This window comes from Natator depressus, chromosome 5 (genome assembly GCF_965152275.1).
Source record: "Natator depressus isolate rNatDep1 chromosome 5, rNatDep2.hap1, whole genome shotgun sequence".
Classification (NCBI taxonomy): Eukaryota; Metazoa; Chordata; order Testudines; family Cheloniidae; genus Natator; species Natator depressus.
Genome location: NC_134238.1, coordinates 28,161,248 through 28,187,782, shown reverse-complemented (window position 1 = coordinate 28,187,782; position 26,535 = coordinate 28,161,248). Strand labels below are relative to the sequence as shown.

The following is a 26,535-nucleotide window of genomic DNA, read 5'->3' as shown; positions in this document are numbered from 1 at the left end:
AAGGAGCAGTTTCTTAGTTTATAGCTCCAGACCTCTTTAGCCAACAGACCCAAAACTCTCCAGTTTTCCCCAGGGTCATACTGTGCTCACAGGCTACTTCTTGGCTTTTTTGTTTTGTTGCTTCTGCCTCTTGCTTTGTTCTTGTCTCTTCTCAGTTTCTGTGTGTTCAGTCACACATCTGCACCTGTACACACACCTAACTGCAATACTAAGTGACCCCCCCGCCACAACCACACATGGTGCTGGTTTCTGGCAGACTGTATTAGTCCATGTTTTAGGTATGGTCCTTCAATGTCTCATACAACTACCTTAAATAAAGAACATATTCACTCACCGTTTTGAACTAGATTGTATCTCAGCCCATAATAAGGTTTCACCCAGCTAGTAGCAGTATCAGCTGTATGGACTAAGAAAACTGCTGACCTCACAGTGACTTACTTTTTATATGGCTTCAGTGGCAAAGTTACTGGACACCATTATTTTATGCATGTCCATGTGCTTGTATCCCCCTCTTGGCTAAGTAGAAAAATAAGATTCTTCTTCAAGTTATTGCTTATGTGTATTCCACAATAGGTGTGCGTGCTCGCCACGTGCACTGGTGCCGGACGTTTTTCCGCTAGCAGTACCCATAGGGGGGAGCGACCCCTGGAGTGGCGCCTGCCTGGTGCGGTATAAGGGGAGCTGCGCACTCCCCGCATCTTCAGTTCCTTCTTGCCGCCAGTGAAGGTGTGTCGGAACTGCTCTGCTCCAGCTTTGCCGTAGCTCGTCCCCAGAACTGTTCGTTCGTTCAGCTTTAGTACCTGTAGTTATTTAGCTGTTAAGTTAGTTTAGTTAGTCAGTGAGCCCGGGCTGGGGCATGCCCCGCACCCCTGGGTTTAAGTTGTGCGGCTCTTGTAGGCGTTCTATGCCAAGAAGTGACCCGCATGCAGACTGTTTGCGCTGCTTGGGAGAAACCCATATCAGCAAAAGGTGCAAGATTTGCAAGTCGTTTAAGCCTTGGACCAAAAGAGAAAGTGACATTAGGCTCCGGGCCATCCTCATGGAGTCGGCGCTGACCCTGACCCCAGCAAGCTGCTCCGAATCAGTACCCGGCACTGCGGCGTCAGTACGCAGCAGCCCTCCGGTGCCATTGACCAGTCGGCATCGCTGCCCGTCCCCGGGGCATGCCAAGAGGGCCAGAAAGACTCCCTCTTCTCAGCGGCACTGAGGGAAGTCTGGGACAGAGGCTAGGCCCAAGTCGGGCAGTCCTCGATCCCCACCAGGCCCCAGGCCTCTGACTCACGTTGAGTGGAGTAGCCCAGCCCCTTCAGAACAGGCCTCTCCAGATGTCCTGATGCTGTCCACGCCTGAAGCCCTCCAGGCAGCCCGGGGCGTTATGTCCATGCTGGTGCCCGGAGCGCCGCCAGTGTCGGCCCCGCACTCCAGAGGGAAGCATCAGCTGGGATCTCCGCAGTCGCCTCCGGCCTGGTACCCGTCTCGGTCGAGGGAACGTTCCTGATGCCGATCACTGCCCAGCAATCGCTCGGGGCAGAGTCCAGGTGGATAGCCCTCGACGCTGACCAGACTGTCTGGATGGGTTCTGTCTGGCCAGGACTCGCGGCACCGCTTGTCCTCAAGGAGCGAATATCAGCGGGACCGTGGCGGGCATCGCCATCGGTCCTTGTCTTGGAGAGGGTACCACAGTCAATCATGGCACGGTCGTCGACACCGTTCCTGCTCGGACTCCCGCTCCAAGTCTCCGCCAAGACATCGCAGACCCAGGGATCGATCGCCAGCATTTCACTGTTGTAGGTCCGCCTGTCAAGGCCATTCACGGAGCAGCTGTTACTGCCGGTACCGATCCTCCACGTCGAGATCGCGGTCCCATGGCCATCATAGATCCCGGCACCACCGCTCCTCCCAGTCCAGAGACAGCAGCAGATCTTATGCCAGCCCAATCTCCATTCGTAGCTGTCCTTCGATGGGCCAGGCCAGTCAACCCGAACAGCCGGCCTTGCTGGTGCCACAGCAAGTGCAGTGGCACCGAGCGTTGTGGCCAGCTCAATGGTAGCAGTGGGCACCGTGGCCTCCGGCGCAGCCCCCGGTGGGAGCTTGCTCGGTGGCTGGAGCTTCGGAGGCACCGTCGGCCTCCTTCTCCAGACCCCCGAGAAAGGAGGCGGTGGGACATGTGTCTTCGGCACCGTGCCCGGAGTCCAACCAGGTGGTGGATCCTCTGGTGCTGGCCTCTTGCTGACAGCCGGAGGAGGCGATTGTGGCCCCGCCCGCCTCCATCCCGCAAGAGGCCCACCAAGAACTCTTAAAGAGGGTGGCAGCAAGCCTCCATCTCCAGGCAGAGGAGATGGAGGAGCCCTCAAACCTCCCTGTTTAACGTGTTGTCCCCATTGGCACCAGGTAGGGTGGCCTTGCCTCTCCATGAAGGGGTGGCTAAGATTTCAAATTCCCTGTGGCAAATACCGGCCTCGATGGCCCCCATCTCTAAAAAGGCGGAATGCAAGTACTTTGTACCCGCTAAGGGGCATGAGTACTTGTATACCCACCCGGTGCCCAACTCCCTAGTTGTCGAGTTCGTCAAGCACATGAAATGGCAGGGTCAGCCAGCCCTGACCCCAAAGAACAAAGACTCTAGGAGACTGGACTCTTTCAGAAGGAAAGTTTATTCATCTTCGAGCTTCCAGTTACAAGTGGCAAACCATCAGACTCTCCTGGGCCGGTACAAATTCAGTCTGTGGGGCTCCCTGCCCAAGTTTGAGGACTCCCTCCAGGAGAGCGATAGGAAAGAGTTCAAGGCACTAGTGGAGGAAGGGGCAGCGGCCACGAGGGCGTCCCTGCAGCCAGCCTCGGATGCTGCAGATACGGCCGCACAATCAATGGCCTCTGCGGTGTCCATGAGATGGGCGTCATGGCTCCTGCTCTCTGGGCTGTCCAGTGGGGCGCAGTCTTCCATGCGGGATCTCCCGTTTGACGGGAAAGCTCTGTTTGCGGAGGAAACAGATACAAGGCTGCATGGCATGAAAGACTCCCTCACGACCCTCCAGACTCTGGGCATCTATGTCCCGGCTCCGGCAAAACCTAAGTTCCAGCTGCAGCAGACTCCCGCCCAGGCTACCCTCCTGAAGTACGAGGCCACCCATAAGAAGCAGTGGGGCTATAAGAGATGCCCTCAAAGGCAGTCTCAGCCTGCCCCCCAGCCTGGGTCCTCCAAGGGCAAGCAGGCGGGGAAAAGGAGTTTTTGACGGGACGCTCGGGGGCACCCCACCAGTCCTCATCGGGGATCCATTCCCAATAAAACTTCCCTTCTCCAATTGGTTGTGTGCTTTCCTCCTGGAATGATTACGGCTAACCTCGGACCGATGGGTCCTCAACACCATCTCCCGGGGCTACACCCTCCAGTTTAGTTCTTCACCGCCCCGTCCCCCTTGGGGGACCCCTCGCATGAAGCTCTGCTCGAGCAGGAGGTGGGGCAGCTCCTAGGTCTAGGAGCGATAGAGGCGGTGCCTGAGGAGTTCATGGGCAAGGGGTATTACTCCCGTTATTTCCTTATTCCGAAGGCCAAAGGGGGCTCAGGCCCATCCTGGACCTCCCAGATCTGAACCAGTACATGGTGAAGCTCAAGTTCCGCATGGTCTCCCTGGCCTCCATCATCCCCTCCCTGGAACCCAGGACTGGTACGCTGCCCTCAATCTACAGAACGCGTACTTCCACATCCACATATTCGAGGCGCACAGGCGCTTCCTCCATTTCGTGGTGAGACAGAATCATTACCAATTCACGGTCCTCCCGTTTGGTCTGTCCAGTACCCCCAGGGTGTTTACAAAATGCATGTTGGTGGTAGCAGCCTACCTCAGACGGCAGGGGGTCCAGATATTTCCTTATCTGGACGATTGGCTTGTCAAGGGCACCTCCTGGTCGCAGGTGAGGGATCAAGTGGCGCTCCTCCTGTCCACGGGCATTGCTTTGGGCCTGTTGGTAAACACCAAGTCCACGTTAGTCCCGGTCCAATGCACAGAGTTCATTGGGGCGCTCCTGGACACAGTGTCAGCCAGGGCCTCTCTCCCGCCAGACAGATTTGAGACCCTGAAAGGTCTCATCAACTAGGTCATGAGGTTACTGGTGACAACAGCCAGGGTTTGCCTACAACTCTTGGGTCACATGTCGGTGTGCACATATGTGGTCTGTTATGCCAGACTCAGGATGAGGGCCCCTCCAGCTCTTGTTGGCCTCGAAGTTCTCGCAGGCCACTGACAGGATGGACAAGGTCCTCACCGTGCCAAACTCTGTGATCACCTCCCTATGATGGTGGTGGTCTGCCCCAAACAACATGCTCCAAGGGGTCCCGTTCAGGGACAGGGTTGGGGGCCCCATATGGGAAACTTTCAGACCCAAGGCTGTGGTTGGCTCAAGACCTGATCTTACGTATAAACGTCAAGGAGCTCAGGGCGGTGCGACTGGCATGTATGGCCTTCTGCTCGCACCTGGAGGGCAATGTTGTCAGGGTCCTCACGGACAACTTGGCCTTGATGTTCTATATCAACAGGTAAGGCGGGACCTGATCCTCTGCTGCGAAGCCCTCAGGCTGTGGGACTTCTGTATAGCCCAGGACGTCCACCTGAAGGCCTTCCACCTACCGGGCACCTGGAATGAGAGGATGGATCGCTTGAGCAGGGACTTTTCCTCGCAATACGAGTGGTCCCTCCACCTGGAAGTGGCCCACCGGCTCTTCAAAAGGTGGGGAACTCCCCAGGTGGACCTGTTCGCAACTCAGCAGAACTGGCGATGCTCCCAGTTCTGCACCGGGGCGGCCTGGAGAGGGGCGCTCTCTCCGATGCCTTTCTCCTGTCCTGGTCAGGCTGGCTTCTCTAAGCCTTTCCCCCGTTGCCTCTAATCAGCAGGGTCCTGAAGAAAATAGACAGACAAAGCCTGGGTCTTCCTGATTGCCCTGGCATGGCCCAGGCAGCATTGATACGGGACCCTCACGGGCCTTGCGGTAGCTCTGCCGTGGCCGTTGCCGCTCCGCCTGGACCCGCTCTCTCAGGACCAGGGCCGCCTCCTCCACCCAATCTGGTTGTTCTTCACCTTATGGCATGGCTGCTCAATGGTTAGGTGGAGAGGAAGGAATGTGCTCAGAGCAGGTTCAGCGCGTCCTCCTCTAAAGTAGATGGCTCTCCACTTGCCGCGCTTATTTGGCGAAGTGGTCCCGGTTTTCTAGGTGGGTGGCGGACCAGGGTGTCTGCCCGGTGACTGCCCCGATCCATCTTATCCTTGATTACCTCCTCCACCTGAGGGCCCAGGGCCTGGTGCTCTCGTCAGTCAAGGTGCACCTGGCAGCCATATCGGCCTTCCATCCACTGGTGCAAGGGCACATGGTATTTTCTCATGCTATGACTGACTAGTTCCTTAAGGGTTTGGACCATCTTTTTCCATATTCTAGACCTCCCGGTCCCGCAGTGGGACCTAAACCTGGTGTTGGCTCATCTCACGGGGCCCCCGTTTGAACCCCTGGCCACGTGCTCCTGGTTTCACCTCTCGTGGAAGGTGACTTTCCTGGTTGCAATCACGTCGGCCAGGCAAGTCTCGGAGCTCAGGGCCCTGACCTCTGAGCTTCCATACATGGTCTTTCATAAGGACAAGGTCCAGCTCCGCCCACACCCCGTTTTCCTCCAGAAGGTGGTCTCCACCTACCACATGGGTCAGGACATTTTTCTACCGGTCCTCTGCCCCCAGCCTCACACGTCCAGTGAGGAGTGCCATCTCCAAACGCTCGATGTGCGGAGGGCTCTGGCTTTCTACCTCAAGCGGACCAAGCTGTTCAGAAAGTCCTCGCAGCTGTTCGTCACCTCGGCTGAGGCTTTCAGCGGCTTTCCAATTGGATCACTTTGTGTATCCGTTCATGTTATGAGCTGGTGGGTGTCCTCCCGCCACCCATTGTGAGGGCACACTCAACTCGGGTGTAGGCCTCTTCAGCTACCTTCGTGGCCCATGTCCCCATCCAGGACATTTGTAGGGCCGCCACGTGGTCTTCGGTTCACACGTTCACCTCACGCTGTGCGATCATCCCCCAAACCAGGGATGACACTGGGTTTGGCAGAGCTGTCCTCCGTCCTGGGAACTTGTGAATTCCTACCCACCTCCAACAGATATAGCTTGGAATCACCTATTGTGGAATACACATGCACAATCACTCAAAGAGGAAAAGACAGTTTTTCCATAACTGATGTTCTTCGAGATGTGTAGCTCATGTTTATTCCACATCCCACCCTCCTTCCCCTCTGTTGGAGTTGTCTGGCAAGAAGGAACTGAGGGTGGGGGCAGTGTGCAGCTCCCCTTAGGAGTTGCCGGGGGCGCTCCCCCCTATGGGTACTGCTTGGGGGAAAAACTTCCGGCACCGGTGCACGTGGTGAGCACGCACACCTGTTGTGGAATAGACATGAGCAACACATCTCGAAGAACACCAGTTACAGAAAAGGTAACTGTCTTTTTCCCATCTTTTTGTAACATACATTCAGTGAATTTTTGAATTGGAAATCAGGAGCCAGTTAGAGGGAGAGAAGATAAGATGTGTGGGTTCAATATCCTTTTACCTTTTTTTACTTTTCATTTAAGCTTTTGTTATGCCATTTTCGGTTTTTCATTTAAGATGTTTTAGGTTTGTTTCCCATTCACATGGTTGATTTGCTTCTTTTTGCTCCTTACCTTTTAAAACAATGTTAACTGCCAGACTGCTTCTGAATGTAGGCACACCACAGTAGAACATATCTGCTGTGCTGTCGAATATATCAGATATGTTCTATTATTTCACTGATTTCAGGAAATGACTGCAGCCCAGCAGATGAGGTGGAGGACCAGGAGAAACCATGTTAAATGTTATATGTTTACAGAAACCAAACCCTAGTGTTTGACTGATTCCCTAGTTTGGCGCCAGCAGTATGTTCTCCTCTCTCCACTTAGGCTTTCTCCCTGGCCTTTTAAAAATATACATATTCCTACTTTCTAATGGTGTACTGAGAAGAAGGCAGTTGACATATTCACAATGGCCTGTGTGTGCCTGGGGTATATTTCCCAAGGAGACATTCTGTTTTCTCTCAGACCAGTTGTATTAATACTTTGGGTACATACTTGCTCATAGCAGAGGCCTTAGTAAAATCTGGACCCGGTAACCAAAGGGGAATAGTTCTGGTATTATGTTGGAATTGCTGTATTTGTTGACTCTTACTACCCATTCAGATTTCCAGGAGAAGGTATTTTTCCCTATTGTTTGGGAGTATATGATGACCAAAAGCCACCTCTTCCCCACTCCCATCTCCATGAATCCTCAAATACTATTTTAGAAATTAAGCATATATATCATGTTTTGTCATAGTGCCCTATTGGGAAAAGAACCAAAGGGCTGGTGATTGGCAAGGGGAAGGGACCAATGGGTGGAATGAGACAAAGACAGGAGAGAGAACACTGCACGTAAAAGTAAGAGGAAGTCCACATCAGAAAAGAGAGAGGATTAAAGATTAAGAGAATAAACAGTTAAAAGGGGAAAAATACTCTGAAGGAAAATGTGGCTATTGAAAAATATAGAAGAAAAAAAACAGGCTAGTGGGCAGAAAAGAAAAAGGACAAAAAAAACCCCAAACCCCATGGTGCTATAGTAAATTAATTGTTGTTTATTTTATGGGAAATATGCTTTATTCATTGTTAGAATCTATAATATTATAATTGACTGTTTCCAGTAAAAAAAAAAAAAAAAAAAAAAAGTAAATAAAGGCAAAACTAAAGAAAAACAAAAACCTGAACACTATTTGAATGGGGATGTGATGATAATCACCTCTCACCTCTTTGGATGTTGTCATGTTTTGTTTTTCCTGGGCTGGAGAATGTTTGACTCCTCAAAAATGTGGAAGTTTATTAATAATCAAATATATAGAGACCATTTGTAGTGAAATAACACCAAGATGGCATCCGATTGTGCATAGATACTGAAGGTTTAGTCCTTCTTTAATTGTGGCTTTCTGTTCTTTAGTAGTTTCAAGACACACCCTTTACAGCTTATATAATTTTTCTTCATGAATTCCCTTGGGTAACATATCAAATATACTGAATTATTTGGCTCACATCTCTATGCACGTTATATGTTACATTAGAAAGGCTCTGTTGAAACAAAGGAGTAGGCCCCTGTATTAATTAAAAATGGTCCTTTTGTTTCAGTGGAGTAGACATTAGGATCCATTAATAGCTTTCTTTTGAAACCACTGAATGTTTCTAATGAAGCACACTCATAATTTGTTTTACATTAACGGATCAAAGAAGTGGACGTTTATTTTTCCTTTCACATCCGGCTACAGTTCATAGTCAATTATTTTCCTCTTGATTTTATACAACAAATTGCTTCTCTGAAATTCCACTTAACTCTTTGCATTATTCAAAGCCTGTAGGAGGCAAGAAGGGGCACCTAACATACCTTCAAATATACTTAGAGCCAGGTTTACCAAGGTATATATGCATCTAAAAATGCAGATAGTCACATATGAGGAGTTTTAAAAGCTGACAATTAGCAAAGATACAACTGGTTTTGAAGTGTGTCTGACTCACAGGACTATAATTAGCCAATTCATCCCATTTACTCATTTTAAATATTGGCACAACATTAGCTTTCTTCAAGTCTTCTGAAACTAGCCCAAGACCTTCTGAAAATCAACGTCAATGGTCCAATGAGATCCTCAGCCAGCTCTTTTTAAACTCTTGAGTGCAAGTTATCTGGACCTTCTGGTTTTAAAATGTTCAGCTTCAGTAGCTGCTGTTGAACATCCTCCTGAGCTACTAGTTTAGTGGAAAGAGTATTATCGTTCTCATATGATGAGACTACATAATCTGCTTTTCCCCAAACACAGAAAAGAAATATTTATTGAACACTTCTGCCTGTTCTGCATTACAGAAGTATTGATAATTCTACCATGTCCATCTAGTAATGGACCGATACCATTGTCAGGATTCTTTTTCCCTCCTAATATATATAAAAAACTTCCTTTTTGTCCATAACTCTGTTGGCTATAGATTTCTCCTTATGTCTGTTTGCTTCCATTATCAATTTTCTACAATTCCTAGCTCCTGATTTACATTCATTTCTAACAACTTCCCCTTCCTTTCATTTGTTATATATTATTATTTTTTATAGGTATCTTCATGTCCCCTCTAAACCGGGTCATTTATTTAGCCAATATGGCCATCTTCCTAGATTGTGGCTTTTTTGGGGCATCTTGTAAAATGTTCTAAAACATTTCTCCATTGTCACTGACTTTTTTCTGATTAAATTCTTCTTCAGAGTTGATTTTTCTTATAATTGTTTTCAGCTTTGTGAAACTGGAGTCCTTTTAAAGCACCAGGTTTATATGTGTGTGAGTGCATGTGTAAATGTATAGATATAGATATCTATATCTATATATACGTCCTGGTTTGGACTTTATTCTGTTTGCACATAAAAGTGTGTGATCAAGTCATGATCAATTGTACCTAAGCCAGCATTAATTTTTAGTTCTCTGATCAGTTCCTCTTTATCTATGAGGACAAGATCTAATATAAAATTCTGCTATGTTGCAACATTTGTTTTGTGTTAGGGAATAGTCATCTATAATATTAAGAAATTTAAGGATGTTTTACTACTGGCAGTATGAGTCCTCCAGCAGATGTCACTCAACTGAAGTCCCCCATGATCACGCAGCTTTTTTTCCTACATATTATAGATACATGCCTACAGAAGCGGTCATCCTGTTCCCTAGTATGATTTGGTGGTTTGTGGCAGACACTAACTAATAATCCATCTCGTGCTTTATCTCTTAGGACATTGAGCCATAAGTATTCAAGATCATTCTATTCCTAGTTATCAGCAAATCGGAAAGAGGTAATGCCATTTTTGACATAGAGTGACACTTCTCCCCCTTTTGCCCACTCAGTCCTTCCTAAATAGGTTATAACTATTGATTTTAACATTCCAGTTGTGCAAATCATCCCACCAGGTTTCAGTAATACCTACTAAATTGAATTTATGCCCATGAATGAGTTCCAGTTCCTCTTGTTTGTTACCCAGGCTCCTAGCATTGGTATATAGGTAACTCAAGAATTTCTTCTCTTTATGTCCGTTAGGTCCTTGATTAATTTTGTTCATAACATCTTGATTCTGAGCTAAAATGAATGCTCATATCTTCCCTCTTTTTACCCTCCCATTTCGTTAGTGAACTCCCCTCCTGACTATTCCTCTCCTTGAGGAGATTTGTTCCCTTCTGCTGAGGCTGAGGCCATCCAAACTATATAGCTCCCTTTCCCCATAGAACAGTAGTCCCCAAACATTTCAGTCACGCCCCCCTTACCCCATCCACCTCTGGGAACAGAGCTTCAGCCAGGGGCCGAGGCAGGGCGTGGGAGCAGAGCCAAGGCTGGGGGTGGAGATGAGGCTGGGTCCCAAAGCGAAGCTGTAGCCGGAGGCCGAAGCTGGGGGCAGGGATGAGGCGGGGGCCAAGAGCAGAGCCGGGGCTGGGAGCCAAGGCTGGCGGCGGGGCCGGGGCTGAGCTGAGAGCGAAGCTGAGGCTGAGCTGGGGCCTGGGAGCAGAGCCATGGCTGGGGCGGAGCCGGGACCTGGAATGGAGCTGGAGCCGGGGCTCAGAGTGCAGCCACGGCCTGGGGGCAAGGCCGGGAGCAGAACCACTGCCGGAGCCGGGACCAGGAGTGGAAGCCGTGGCCGCGCCGCAGTCAGGGGCCAAGGCTGGAGGCAGGACTGGGGCTGGGAGCAGAGCCGCAGCTGGGTGTGGGGCCAAAGCAGAGCTGAGGGTGGAGCGGGGTCTGGGGCCCACCAAAACGTTCCTCCTTGCCTCCTTAGGGGGGAGAGTCCCACACTTTGTGGACCACTGCCATAGAAGGTGGACCAGTGTGCTACAAAACTAAACTTTCCATTGTACGCCACTTCCCCAGCCAGCAGTTCCCTTACAAAATCTTCTTACTCCTGAGACAGGAAGGATTTCTAAGAACATTGCTTGACAATCTTCTTCTTCAGCCCACTTCCAAATTTTCTGAGGTCATCTATTATCTGTGAGATACCACACAATGCAGTGTCATTAGTGCAGGTGTGAACCATCACCCATCAATCTTTGCCCATCAACTTCAGAAGCCTATCCAATCTTAGAGTGGTATCTTGGCTTCAGAAAGACAGAACACTGTGCAGTTGGCCTATGCAGAGAGCTCTTTCAATATTTCTGAGTATTGAATACCCAACAAAGATTGTCTGTCTTCTTTAGATGGTTGGGGAACTCTTTGTGGGCAAGCTTGGTTTTCTTAGAAGTTTGGCTGAGCTGCCGTCCACAGGTATGTCCCATACGTCTCTCTGTTCCCTTGGATCAGCCAGTTCTTGAGAAGTACCTTCCACAGTTTCCACATTGAGGACCTGGTATGGATTGGAAACTTCTAGCTGTGTGGAATTCCTCCCAGTCGTCTTCTCTGTGGTGGCCACTGCCTGCCCATCCTCATCTATCTGTAGCTATGAAGAATGCTGATGTTATCTCTTGCTTCTGTACATCTAGGAATAAAGAATGTAGGCCATACTTACAGGATGGGGGACTCTAACCTGCGAAGCCGTGACTCGGAAAAAGATTTTGGGGTAATGTTGGATAATCAGCTGAACATGAACTCCCAGTGCAACACTGTGGGCAAAGGGGTAAAAGTGATCCTTGGATGCATAAACAGGGAAATCTTGAATTAGAGTAAAGAGTTTATTTTACCTGTGTATTTGGCACTGGTATGACTGTTGCTGGAATACTGCATCTAGTTCTGGTGTCCAGAATTAAAGAAGGATATTGACAGATGGAAGAGGGCTCAGATAAGAGCCACAAGAATGACTGACGGATTAGAAAATCTGCTTTATAGTGTTAGGTTCAAGGAGCTCAATCTATTTAGCTTAAGAAAGAGAAGGTTAAGGGATGACTTGATTACAGTCTATAAGTACTTATACAGGGAACAAATATTCTATAATGGGCTCATCAGTTCATCAGGGAAAGGAATTACATGATCCAATGGCTGGAAGTTGAAGCTAGTCAAATTCAGACTAGAAGTAAGGTGCACATTTTTGACAGTGAGGGTAATTAGCCATTGGAGCAATTTATCAAGGATTGTGGTGGATTTTCCATCACTGACAATTTTAAAATTAGGATTGGATTTTTTCCCTAAAAGGTATGCTCTAGGACAGTGGTTCTCAAACTTTAGCAACCCAAGGACTCCTATTTTGATTAATTTTTTTTTGCAGACCCCCAAAGCCCCCGCTCAGCCCCAGTCCCTGCCCCCACTCCACCCCTTCCCCAAAACCCCACCCTCTCCCCACCTCTTTCCACCCCTGCTCCATCCCTGTCTTGCCTCTTTCCGCCCCCTCTCCCAAGTGTGACCTGTCCCCGCTCCTCCCCCTCCCTTCCAATGCCTCCTGCATGCCACTGAACAGCTGTTCCCTGGTGTGCCGGAGGCACTGGGAGGGAGAGGAAGGAGCTGATCCTTTGCCATACTCAGGTTCAATTTTAGCCAGCTGTTCTTCATCCAAGAGCTGATCTCATCCAAACACTGGACCGTCTTGGTAGTACTGGTGTGTCATATGTGGTGATGGGTAGCTAGAGCTGTGTGTCATCTGCATGTTGCTGGGACCTAAGTCTGTGTTGTCTGACAAAGGCATCCACCTGCATGGAATACTTACAGAGCTGGAACCATAGTTTGTATTTAAAAAGATACTGGCAAGATTAATACATGTGTTTGTAAAATGTCCTTGCCTATCTTTGTAATACCACTGGAGAAGATTGAAAATTGAAAGAATTTTTTAAATAACATTTAGTTTTCACCATTTATTTTGTTTCCTTCCTGCTTTTAACATTTACTTGGACAGTTGTAACACAATTGGTCAATTTCATTGTGGTGGTCTGAGTTCGGTTTACTTTCTGATCCTCTTGTAGTGCATAGTACTGTTGTGATCACATTCAAAAAACACTCCAAGAAAATGTTCAAATATAAAAATATTTTGAAAAATTGTAAAGAAATAATTTCTTATCTGTGTGGTTTCTAAAACCTTTTTTTAAAACAAAACCTACATTTTGGGCCTTAACTAAGTTGGCAACATTCTTATAATGCAAGCAAGTGGCTAGTACAGATGTCATTTACGATCTGACTTGTGTTAACTAACTTCCAGGAAGCATAACTTGGTGTAATTTGATGCCCTTCTGCTTTTAAAGGCACTAATCTGAGCAGTGAAAATATTGTTTATCCCAAAATTGGAACGTATAATTCATTCCAAAAATATTATTGTTAATATTTAAACAGTATTTTCATACACTTGGGTAATTTGTTCCAACCCACCATACCAACAAAAATAATAAAGCTGTTGTGCAGCTAAATCAGACAATTTTTTAACTGCAGATTTAGAGAAACAATAATGCATTCACTGAGCAAAGGATCAATTTGTCAGAAAAAATGTTGAGGTTTTGGAAAAAAAAATCTGCCTAACACACTACAGAATGTGATTCCTCTTTAGAATTTCTTGGGATTAGATACAAGGATTCTTTAGAATCCCTTGTTTCAGAGTAGCAGCCGTGTTAGTCTGTATCCACAAAAAGAAAAAGAATACTTGTGGCACCTTAGAGACTAACAAATTTATTTGAGCATAAGCTTTCGTGAGCTACAGCTCACTTCATTGGATGCATTCAGTGGAAAATATAGTGGGGTGATTTATATACATAGAGAACATGAAACAATGGGTGTTACCATACACACTGTAACCAGAGTGATCACTTAAGGTGAGCTATTACTGGCGGGGGGGGACATTTCCAGCAGTTGACAAGAATGTCTGAGGAACGGGGGAATAAACATGGGGAAATAGATTACTGTTTAATGACCCATCCACTCCCAGTCTTTATTCAAGCCTAAGTTAGTTGTATCCAGTTTGCAAATTAATTCCAATTCAGCAGTCTCTCACTGGAGTCTGTTTTTGAAGTTTTTTTGTTGAAGAATTGCCACTTTTAGGTCTGTAATCGAGTGACCAAAGAGATTGAAGTGTTCTCCGACTGGTTTAATAACGTTATAATTCTTGACGTCTGATTTGTGTCCATTTATTCTTTTACGTAGAGACTGTCCAGTTTGACCAATGTACGTGGCAGAGGGGCATTGCTGGCACATGATGGCATATATCACATTGGTAGATGTGCAGGTGAACGAGCCTCTGATAGTGTGGCTGATGTGATTAGACCCTATGATGGTGTCCCCTGAATAGATATGTGGACACAGTTGGCAACGGACTTTGTTGCAAGGATAGGTTCTTGGGTTAGTGGTTCTGTTGTGTGGTGTGTGGTTGCTGGTGAGTATTTGCTTCAGGTTGGGGGGCTGTCTGTAAGCAAGGACTGGCCTGTCTCCCAAGATCTGTGAGAGTGATGGTTCGTCCTTCAGGATAGGTTGTAGCTCCTTGATGATGCGTTGGAGAGGTTTTAGTTGGGGCCTGAAGGTGATGGCTAGTGGCGTTCTTTTATTTTCTTTGTTGGGCCTGTCCTGTAGTAGGTGGCTTCTGGGTACTCTTCTGGCTCTGTCAATCTGTTTCTTCACTTCAACAGGTGGGTATTGTAGTTGTAAGAATGCTTGATAGCGATCTTGTAGGTGTTTGTCTCTGTCTGAGGGGTTGGAGCAAATGCAGTTGTATTGTAAAGCTTGGCTGTAGACAATGGATTGTCTGGTGTGGTCTGGATGAAAGCTGGAGGCATGTAGGTAGGAATAGCGGTCAGTAGGTTTCTGGTATAGGGTGGTGTTTATGTGACCATCGCTTATTAGCACCGTAGTGTCCAGGAAGTGGATCTCTTGTGTGGACTGGTCCAGGCTGAGGTTGATGGTGGGAGGGAAATTGTTGAAATCATGGTGGAATTCCTCAAGGGCTTCTTTTCCATGGGTCCAGATGAGGAAGATGTCATCAATGTAGCGCAAGTAGAGTAGGGGCTTTAGGGGACGAGAGCTGAGGAAGCGTTGCTCTAAGTCAGCCGTAAAAATGTTGGCATACTGTGGGGCCATGCAGGTACCCATAGCAGTGCCACTGATTTGAAGGTATACATTGTCCCCAAATGTGAAATAGTTATGGGTGAGGACAAAGTCACAAAATTCAGCCACCAGGTTTGCCGTGACATTATCGGAGATACTGTTCCTGACAGAATGAGAGACTACTGAATTGGAATTAATTTGCAAACTGGATACAATTAACTTAGGCTTGCATAAAGAATGGGAGTGGATGGGTCATTACACAAAGTAAAACTATTTCCCCATGTTTATTTCCCCCCACCGTTCCTCAGACGTTCTTGTCAACTGCTGGAAATGGCCCACCTTGATTATCACTACAAAAGGTTCCCCCCCCCCCCCGCCCCGCTCTCCTGCTGGTAATAGCTCACCTTAAGTGAAAAGAAAAGGAGCACTTGTGGCACCTTAGAGACAATGCATCTGAAGAAGTTAGCTGTAGCTCACGAAGCTTATGCTCAAATAAATTTGTTAGTCTCTAAGGTGCCACAAGTACTCCTTTTTTTTTTTTTTTTTTCTTTTAAGAATCCCTTGCAAATCTTTTCTTTTCAGGCATGAAGAATAATAGCTGTTAGGTATGTTCTCAGGATTAACATAGAAAGAAACTACTTACGTAAATCTTTGCATATCTGTAGTCCTCTTAATTAGTTAAGTTTGTTAAGGAAATTTTATGTTAATATATAGCAGGTGCCCAATTTACGTAGTCAGCAGCAAAGTAATGTATTGTAAGTGTACAGATTACTTTGTTGTTTAATAAACAGCTTAAATGAATATGCTATCTAAAGACAGTAGGAATCCGTAAATATTTATAGAAAGGAACTAAACAGTTATCTATCCATATTATCATTAATGTATGTTTTATTTTATTGGACAAATATATTTTAAGAATTTTTGAAGAGAGGAAATGAGGTTTAAAGGCCCTAATTGTCACTGGAGGGCATACAGTATGTGCTTACAGAAACTCATCTGGGATGTATGTAATTGCTTAACTAAGGCTTGATTCAAAGCCCACATAAGTCACTGAGAATCTTTGCATTGCTCTCAGTTACTCATTGGCCCATACAGAATCACATAGACAGTACATAGAAAATTTTGTGATGCCCTCCTTTGAAATTACAGTGCAAAATGTACAAGGAAAGGTTTAATTGTAGAGATGTGAGAGATGGTACCATTGTTTCTACGCCATCTTCTAATCACTCACATAGCCCACTGGGAAAAAGTTCCAAGTGGTGTGGAGAAATCTATGCAAACAACCGTCTTCTTGGGTTTTGCAATAAATTTTTTTTTAGCACCCTTTATATATTAAGTTCATTTTAAATATATTTTCCTGTCATTGAACTAGGGTCCAATGGAATAATAATAATAATATTTGGATAATACTTTATATGTTCAAAGTGGTGTACAAGAATCTTCATGAAATATGCAATTTAAATTTTAGCGATGTTAGTACAACGACGTAGGCACTGGTTGGGTTGTTTTATTGCTGTTTTGAATTAGAAATCAGAAAGAACAGACATGTAACATTATTTTATGCATTTAGACCCTGGTTTTCAGTTAGCTCTGCAGGGGAAGATACTTGTAGCTGATAAAAAATCCCTTGCCATCAGTGCAGTTCCATGCAGACAGAGGATTCTACCTGCCCTGAGCTCATTGCTCCTTTTAAAAGGTAGAAATTCAAAATTGGTAAAAGGATATACTTTTTCACACAAAACACATTTAATCTTTGGAACTCATTGCCACAGGAAGTTATTAAGGCCAAGAATTTAATAAGATTCAGAAAGGGATTGTACATTTATTTGGATAAATGGATAAGAAGAATATACAGAGTTAGGAAGGGATATTAAACCTCATGCTTCACAGTTTAAATCAGTCTCTATTAGGCATTTAGATGAGACCTGGTGTGGGGGGCAGATTATTCCACTTCTGCCTATTGTGGAATTCTTCCTCTGACAGCCATTGGAACTGGCCATTGTCAGAGCCAGGATACGGGTCTAGATGAACTCTGTGAGATCTACTATGTCAATTACTATATTCCTTTTGGAGTCTTAGTGGGTATTATTCATGTAAATATGATATTGACTCTGTGTTCCACATTCTAAATGTTCTCATAATAGGTGGTTTTCAATTTTTTATAAATCTGTGTATTAATGAAATGTTATAATAGTCTAGTAACACCTTAAACATTACACCTAGTGAAGTAAACAGAATAAATACAAATTTTTATCTCTAAGTATTTATTTTGACCTGTAAAAGCCATATTAAAGTAGAAAAATATAGATGCCAAAGACATTTTTAAAGATCGCTTTTAAAACTGGAACATAATGGTAAAGATTCAGCACCGAAAGAATTTAGGTTAATTGTAGAAAACTAGATGACAGAAGTAGCAGATAGGTCAAAGCCTGGTGGGACAGTAATTAGCTATTACTGTGCATGTCTTCTAAAAACTACTGAGTACAATTACGAAGAATTTTATTCATCAGCATTTTGAAACTGACTTCATGGAACAAGGAATCAGATCAATTTCACTGGCCATGTGCCCATGTGTACTAAAGCGATCCAGTCATAACAATACAGGGAGCTCATTTAAAGCAGAGGTTTTCTTCAGTCAAACTCACAAGAATGTAAGGCTTAAGTAATTCCAAAGTAATGTGAGTAAGAAGTCATAATACTTCTTAGATTTGATTGTAAAGCCAACCTCCTGAGGAATATTACCATGTTTTAATTAATTTTTACCATAGTTTTGTAATTCCTATCATTTGCCATAATTATAACTTCTTTTACATTAGAACCATTAAACTTCAGTGCACCTTAGTTCTATGAATCTTCATTAATTTAATTCATGAAGTGGTACAAAGTCCATTTCACAATAGAATTGTACTTCTGAGGAGCCACCTACTTGAAATCTTCAAAAGAGACCATGAAATTCTCTAAGGTATTTAAAATGACAAGACAGAAATGTTTGTTTAGACAAGGGGGTCCTCAGACACTGGAATTTCTACTCCATTTTATAGAACATTAATTTTAAATCTTTAAAATTTTATTTAAGTTTTTTAATAGATTTAAGAACTTGTACTAATGAAATGTTTTAATTATAAATGGGAAATGAATCAAACCTGCAATCAGAAAGCTTGACTGAGTAGGAAAGGCAGATTTCTTCTGCCTTCCAAATGAAATTTGAGAGAGAGGTAGGAACCAGCATGTAAAATGAATTTTTCAGGAAAAGCGTGTCAGAAAAGAGCTAGAAACTCTATCTATGGTAGAAAATCCTTAGAGAAAACTGTATATGAATTAGTATAGGCAATTTGAATCATACTTGGGAATTTTTCAGAGATTTTGCCTTGAGCACAGGATGGTAGCATGGAGGATTTAAAAATAAGTTTGTGATTAGTAAGGAAGTTCTCATTGTTGATAGGGTCTGTTGGATCGGTAGAGAAGTATGATGTAGAGTGCATTCATTGTGGGATGAGGTAGAACACAGAGAAATTTGGATATTCATGTGACTTTACTGGAGACCTAAGAAGGTAATATTAAAGTGTTCTGGGGGATATTTGGAAGCTTAGATGTGTATCCTTGCCAAAAAACTAACTGGACTTAACTGTTTATTAGAGATTAAAGACTAAGTTCATAAAAAATCCTCTGAGGGTTTTAGAGGTAGTTTTTAATGGCATATACTCCCTTTGTAAAGCATCATGGACATTTGTCTGTAGAAATACAGATCTATGAAAATATTGTGGGGAAATGTCACAGGAGCCTCTACTCACCGCTAGGGAAGCCTCCTCCTGGCTGCTGCTGGGATTAGCTCTTTCAGCCTGACTCCCTCTTCTTGTGGTTCCTTGGCCAATTATTTCATTCTATCACTCTGCAGCCCCCTCTTACTCCTCAGGAGCTGCAGCACCTCATCTTCATGGCTTAGCCCTCCAGCCAAGTCACAAGAGTCCTTCCCTTCCAGCATATTATCACAGTCTTCCACACTGTCCCAGGCAGTCCTTAACTCCATGGCCCTGGTTGGGCCATTCCTCAGTGTCTAGAACAAACTGACTTGGATGGGCTGCAAGTTCACTGCCCAGATTTTGCCACCCACTCAGTGATAGAGGAACCCAAGTCCACCCTGTACTCTGGTTTCCAGTCCAGATCCTTATCTTCAACAGCAAAGGTCTGAGCAACCAGTAACCTTCTTGCCACTCCCCTGGACTACTTCCTACCTTGCCTATATCCCATGGTTGCATTCTCCACCCTTCTAGCCAAACCCCTTTCTTTTGTGTCTGCTAGACAAACCTTTCCTTTTGGGTCTAAATCTCTTTCTCTCGTTCTGGGGTGAGTGACTGTAGGCCTTTTCCCTGTAGCCCTCTTTCTGCTACCAGGTCCCACCTGTTCCTGCACAAGCAAGCTTCCCTTAATTAGGGCTCTCTTTTCCACCGAAATATCCCCCGTTTCAGCCTAATAGGTTGATTTGCTCATCTGGCCTATGTTAACCCCTTCAGGGTGAGTGTGGGGAGCACACCCCTACACAGGAAGAGACCTCAATATTGATGCAAAATGATATTAATAAAAGTATTATAATTGAATATATTTTAAGTCATTACAAACTTGTTTGCACCTTTACTAACCCTTAAGATACAGCTACAAGAATGACATAGTCAGGATGCTTGGAAGTATAACAATACATATATTGATCTAATTATGTTAAAGGTAATCCAAGAAATTTCAGGTTTCTGCTTCTATCTCCCAAGGACAAACAAACCTCAGAATGACAGACCACGTAAAACATCAATGTTTTAACTGGAGGCCTAATTGTAAAAAGGAATGTACGGTATATTATCAGATCAATACCTCTAAGTAAAGTGGGCTCTACCAACCCCCACCTTTTTGCAAGCAAACCTGCTTGTCGTCTTAAAAATTTAAGAGAAAAACATATGTGTAGTTGGAGAAGGTTTAAACTTTTGTTTATTTTTTAAATGTTAATATGACAAACACCTTTTGCAAAGTGCATACTTGCAAATATGCTGGCTAAATACAAAGCTTCTAATGTCATTGCTTTATAAATGGTAAATGCTTTATATGCTAACATGGAATCTAGTGATGTTGCTTGACTAGTGTAAGAAGCCATTTAAGTATAGAATATTTATATTCATGGAGAATTAGCTAATTACTGGCAGTGCACAGGCAAACCATCAACCAACTCTGGAAGACAAGAATCATATCTAGAAAGTCAATAACTTTTAATTATATTTAAGCTAAAGAGTTTGTAAGTTATTTAATTTAAAAAGAACTTTTAATAACTAAAACCTTTTGTATAAAGAACAGAAGTGTTCAGAATTTTTGAAAACAGAATTTCATTTCCTGTCAGACTCTAATAAAATCAAGAGACTATCTCATAAACTAGACTAAATAAAAAGAGTTAAAACTAACTTTAAAATTTATCTGAACCTTTCCTACCACAAGAAGAGCAAAGGCAACTAACGAAATATTGCATATGCATTAAACAGACTGCATATTCAGAAGCTGAAAGTGTCACCTAACTCAACCCCAAAGGCATGAAGCCATTGAAAGGGTGACAGCCACCAGCTTTAAATCTAAACAGACCTGAAAAGGGTGTGTTTTCCTATCATTTCATGAAAATAGGAAGAAGGATATAAAACTCTGAAGTGAGCAGCCTTTACACATCCTTGGCTACCCTGCTCAGACACAGTACAGCACTCCATAAGCAAGCTGCAACAGACAAATAAGAAAAATGGAGAAGACTCAAGAAGAAACTAACCCAGGAAAAATTCCCCAAGACTTCAGCATGGATTGGTGAGAGGAAGTTAACTAAAACACCACCAAAGGATTAGAATTAAAACTCTTGTAATGATTTTGTTGGAATATTGAAATACTGTAACTTAAAAGACTAACAATTTGTCCCGTTAATCACCATGTTGTTAAGCCATGTATTCCTGGAAAGGAGACTGGGCTAAATAATGTTAAATAGAGAAATAGTGTGATATAATTGGATTTAGGATTCTTAATATTCATATTTAGCCTGTTTTAACACAGCTTCTTCTAAGTAACTAATTTAAATATCTTCTTTGATTTCATAGGATTTAGTTAAGATTCTTATTTTGCTCAGCTATAAACTGGTCAGATTATTATTAATAACTAGATAGGCTTCACTGGTCCTTAAATTATCTTGCCCATACATAAACAGTTTTAATTATCTAATAAGTTGCTAAAACTGAATTCACGATAATTTTGTGAAATAATATACTTTTGTCTTAATTTACTAAGATAAAAGCATCCCCCAGAAGCGGTTCACTCTCAAGGGTGTAATCTCTGTTAATAGGTCTCCACAGAGAGGCATATGGAAGAGATTAATGGAAGTAACCAGTTTATCATTTGTGTTTGATTGTTTGTGCTGTTTTGTTTAATGTTTTGTTTTGGTTAATGTTAATGAAATAGCCATGGTTAATAATTTTCATTATTTTTGCTTGGTCTTGATTATGATGTCCCTTAAGGTATGTGAAACAACATCTATATCTAACTGCTCACACCTTGAATACTGCATGCAGATGTGGTCACCTCATCTCGAAAAAGATACATGGGAATTGGAAAAGGTTCAGAAAAGGGCAACAAAAATGATTAGGGGTATGGAACAGCTGCCATATAAGGAGAGATTAATATGACTGGGACTTTTCAGCTTTGAAAAGAGATGACCAAGAGGGGATATGATAGAAGTCTATAAAATCATGACTGATGTGGAGAAAGTAAATAAGGAAGTGTTATTTACTCCTTCTCATAACACAAGAACTAAGGGTCCCCATGTGAAATTAATAAGCAGCAGAATTAAAACAAACAAAAGGAAGTATTTTTTCACTAACGTACAACCAAGACTATAACAGAGTTAAAAAAAAAAAAATAGATACATTCACGGAAGATAGGTCCATCAATGGCTATTAGCCAGGATGGGCAGGGATGGTGTCGCTAGCCTCTGTTTGCCGGAAGCTGGGAATGGGTGACCAGGGATGAATCACTTGATGATTACAGAATCACAGAATATCAGGGTTGGAAGGGACCTCAGGAGGTCATCTAGTCCAACCCCCTGCTCAAAGCAGGACCAATCCCCAATTTTTGCACCAGATCCCTAAATGGCCCCCTCAAGGATTGAACTCATAACCCTGGGTTTAGCAGGCCAATGCTGAAACCACTGAGCTATCCCTTCTCCCACCTTGCTGCAATCCTGAAGATTTCAACTGCTCAGTCACTGAGGCCAAACATCAACAAACTGACAGAACTGAAGCATTGCCAGGTGTCTGGCAAACACTAAAAACTCTCTGGCAGGTGAAGAATTGTATGAAGTTTTATGACAGTTTTATTATTTCTAAGAAATTCAAAATAAAAAAATACAATATAAATGTTTTCTGAACACCATCTTCAGTGACATTATTGGCCCGCTGGGAGGATTTGAAGACTGGCCCTGGCCCTGGCCCTAAGGTAAATTGAGTTTGAGACTCCCTAGTCTAAAGTAATCCACTTTGGAAGTGAATAAACTAACTTGGAAAAAGGCTGTCTTATTCTGGAGTGAGTATCCACAGGTGGGTTTATACTGAAATGACTATTTCAGAATAATTATTCCTGAATAGCAGTCATGTAAATTTCCAAGTGTAGACAAGCCCTTAGGAAAGACACAAAAAGTGAGTGTAAAAGGAAAGAGGGGAAGGGTAATAGTAATAATAAGTAGTATTTTGATAGACCACCTATGGGTCTGGTTCAGGGCCCATTGAAGTCTGTGGAAGTCTTTCATCAACTTCAGTGGCCTGTATGTATAGCTTGAGAGACTTTTTTTAAAATAAGTATCAGCAGTCCATCTCCGGCTATGTGCCTAGCTATTACCAATAGGCAAATTCCTGTAAGAATTGCAATAGAAGTTGGTCTTGAAGAGCGATATGAATGAGAAAAACGATTGTCTTACAGACCAATTCAGTAAGGCATTCCATGTGTAAGGGTTGGAAGAGAGCAGGGACATGCGTGTGAGAGAAGCAGACAAATGAACTGTCAAGGCTGATATGATGGAGCAAAGGAGGCAAGAGCAACTCAAGAGCAGATCAGTAGGGAGGGGCATGGAAGGATTCAGGAGGAGTGACATTTTGAATTGACTGGCTGGACTGATTGGGTGTCATGGAAGTAGAGGGGATTGCTGTAATCAAGACAGGCTTGGGCAGGATGAAAAGGCCTCGATCTTAGAGGTGTTTGTAAGGAGAGGTGGCAAGATGTGAGTATGGGCTGGATTTGGGTGGGGCAAGACAGAGGGAAGATTCAAAGATAGTGCCTGAGTGGTGGTTATGTCACTACTAGAGAAAGGAGGAAGTACGAGGGTTTGGGAATGTGGGTATGGATTTACTTTTAGCCATGTTATATTTAAATTGGTCATGAGTCATCCAAAAGGAGATGCCATGACATGGAAAGAAATCTATTTTAGGGTATGTTTGAGGGACTGGCAATTAGAAGTAAAATATTTTCACTTGCAAACTGGGATAATTTGATGTGAAAATTAGTGAAATGCAATAAATACAGCACCTTGCAGTAGTATTTTTACAAATTCATTTTTCAGGATAGAACTGCCCTTGAAAGTAGGTTTTGAACAGCTCCTCTTACATTCAAATAAAACTCAGTCACTAGGTTTTGAGCCTTTGGTGCACCATTCAAATGTATATACATGCTACAGCTTTTTCTGGGCATGTAATCTTGAAAATGGATTTAGAAGTATGGTAGATTTTGTCTTGATAGTATGATGCTAATCTGAGCAGAACAAAAGCTTCATTGTACATATTTTGTTTTTATTCATTGTTACAGTGTATTTACTGACCTAGTAAAATCAGATTCTGCTACCTCAATTTCTAAGTAATAATATGGTCAACATTTCATTCTGTTTACATTAATTCCTCTTTGCTAGTCCCTGCAGTGGCCACTATTAAAATGTTATTTGTTAAAGCAGGAAAGTCACAGGTAGATTAATCCAGATCAAGCCAAAATGCTCAAGTGAGTCAGTTTGGTGCTGATAATTCTATCTGAAGACAGGAAGAAGGAGAGTCCTCTGTATTGTGAGTCTCCTTGTTTAAAAATTATCTGGGACTTAAGCAGTTCAATAAGCATTTTGTTCTTTTGTATGCATTCTTTGCTCCCACTCAGAGCAATTAAATATGATATATATATATATATATATATATATATATAAATTGTGCCAAAAAATACACATGTGGGTGTCAATTTGTACCTGTTTTGCATGTGGAAATTGGATATGTCTTTTTGAAAACCTCTCTCTAAATTGAAGAGTTGATTTTAATAGCATTTATTATACATTCCAAGTTTAATTAAAACTCTCTTCAAGGACTTCTTAAAGGACTTTGAAAGAACATTGGTTTGCTGCACAAAATATACACACCCCAGTTCAGCAAGGTACTTAAGCAGATGCCTAACTATAAGCACATGAAGCGCAGTCAAGTCAGGTGCTGCACTAAAGAGCGTTAATGGGTAGGGCCCTGATTCAGCAAAGCACTTAAGCACATGCTTAACTTTATGCACATGCTCATTGCAGGGGAGATTAGAATGGAAGATTTTTCCCCATATTAGAAAATGTATAGCTCAGTAAACAAAAAAGTAGAAAAAATGATGTTTCTGATGAATGATTATTTGAAAAAATAATGAATACATATGTATTATATCGCTGAGTTTACTTTTAGGAAAGGACATCTCCAAACTGCCAATAATATCAGCTGCATGAGAAAACACTCAGATATATGTTTTGGAGTTACTTTACATGGAAAAATATTGGCAGGAGGCATTGAATGCCATATTAGGCTCCTAAAAGTGCCCTGGCCAATGTTTCCTCAGATTTGTACTGTACTCCTGTAGCAACAGACATATCAAGAGATGAATATTAAGACAAATTTGTTAATGCTGTAGTTTGGGCAGCTAACAAAACAAGATCACTTTTTAAACTGGAAGTCTGAACACTGGCCAGCTAATAATTATTGGATGGTTCTGTTTACAAATCTGTTGTAAACGGGAGGAAGAAGACTAGTGCACACAAAATTATAAATAATCTGAAGACTTTGGAAAAGTAGTGGAATATTTTTCAGGCTTTCCTCAAAAATCAGGTCTGCTGACAACTGATATGAAAAAGAAATGGAAAAAAGGCATTAAATCATGCATTTCTCAAAAGAATTCCAGCCACCCATTAAACTCTGTTCTAAGATTATCAAGTGGAATTGAACTGAACCCAGATTTCTGAATTGTACCATAGGGTAGTTACACTAAAAAACACCAACAACTTTGATTTAAAGTGTTCATTGGAATGCTGTTTGTTTTGTTTCTCTTGTACAGAATTATTAGCTTTCTTATCTGTCTAGTGCTTGTACTGTGCTCATCATAGTGCTATCAGAACACTTTACAAGTTATAAAACTAAACATTCAAAATATCTTTGCATCTTTTTTCCCTTCAATCCACAGTCAAGTCAATATGTGGTGGTACTGGTTTAATTTATTGTGGGACATCTAGGTGCAAGAACTGGGTTTTACATTTTGATATGAAGACACAGTCTGTCATTCTAATCTACTCTGGTAGTAATTTTCATAGTTGTGAGCCAACCGCTGAGAAAACAGTTTCCTGTACATGATTATCAGTTGTGACATTTCCGTCATTTCAGTGGAATGTAATTGTCATTAGACTGGTGTCAATTATCATAGTAGAGAGTGTCCGAGATAGTGATCTGAAGTGAGGTTGTCTTGGTAGCAGGTGCCAATTCCACAGAGGGCTTGAAAATAAGTGGATTGTGCTGCTGAATAGGAGGGTCTCTGCATTTTAAACCATATGCAGCTTTTTTCGATTGGTGAATTTTCATTCCTAGGCATAGTGCTTTGCAGTAGCAAAGCCCAGAGCTTTCAAATATAACTATCATTGTTAATTACAATGGAAATTATATATGTTGTTATGTGATCTGTAAGGTTCATTTCCAGACGTAGGTTACTCATGTTTGCTATATTTGTATTTGATATATTTTAGCCTTCTGATAAAAAATACTTTTTTGAAAAATACTTTGAGTTCGTGTCAGAGTTTGACCTTTAATGTTTTCGCCTTCTAATGTATTAAAGTAACTATGTTACTAGCTTAAACACAATTAATGGAACCACCATGGCTTAGTAGTAGATAGGGCTGGAGACTTCCATTCTGCTCCTAGTGCTGCCACTGATTAGCATTTCAAAAATTACTGTGCTATTGAGCAAGTCCCTTGACCTGTCTGTGCCTCCGTTTCCCCATCTGTGAAATGGGAATATTTAACTTGCTGTTGTAAAGCTCTTTGAAATCCATGAATGAAAAGTGCTCTGTAAGAACTAAGTATTAGTAGTAGTAGTAATGGCTATCCAATAATTCAATTCTGTCTAGTTTTTACAAGACAACTAAAAAACAATCCCTTTTGTAGGGAAAGTAAGGAAGCTGAAATTGTTTAAAGATGA

The 26,535-nt window shown here is 43.0% G+C and overlaps 1 protein-coding gene across 1 annotated transcript in view; it reads left to right on the top strand.

Moving 5' to 3' along the window:
- Positions 1-26,535, top strand: part of TTC33 (tetratricopeptide repeat domain 33) — a 124,592-nt gene that overhangs the window by 67,788 nt on the left and 30,269 nt on the right. The gene's annotated exons all lie outside the window — the stretch shown is intronic.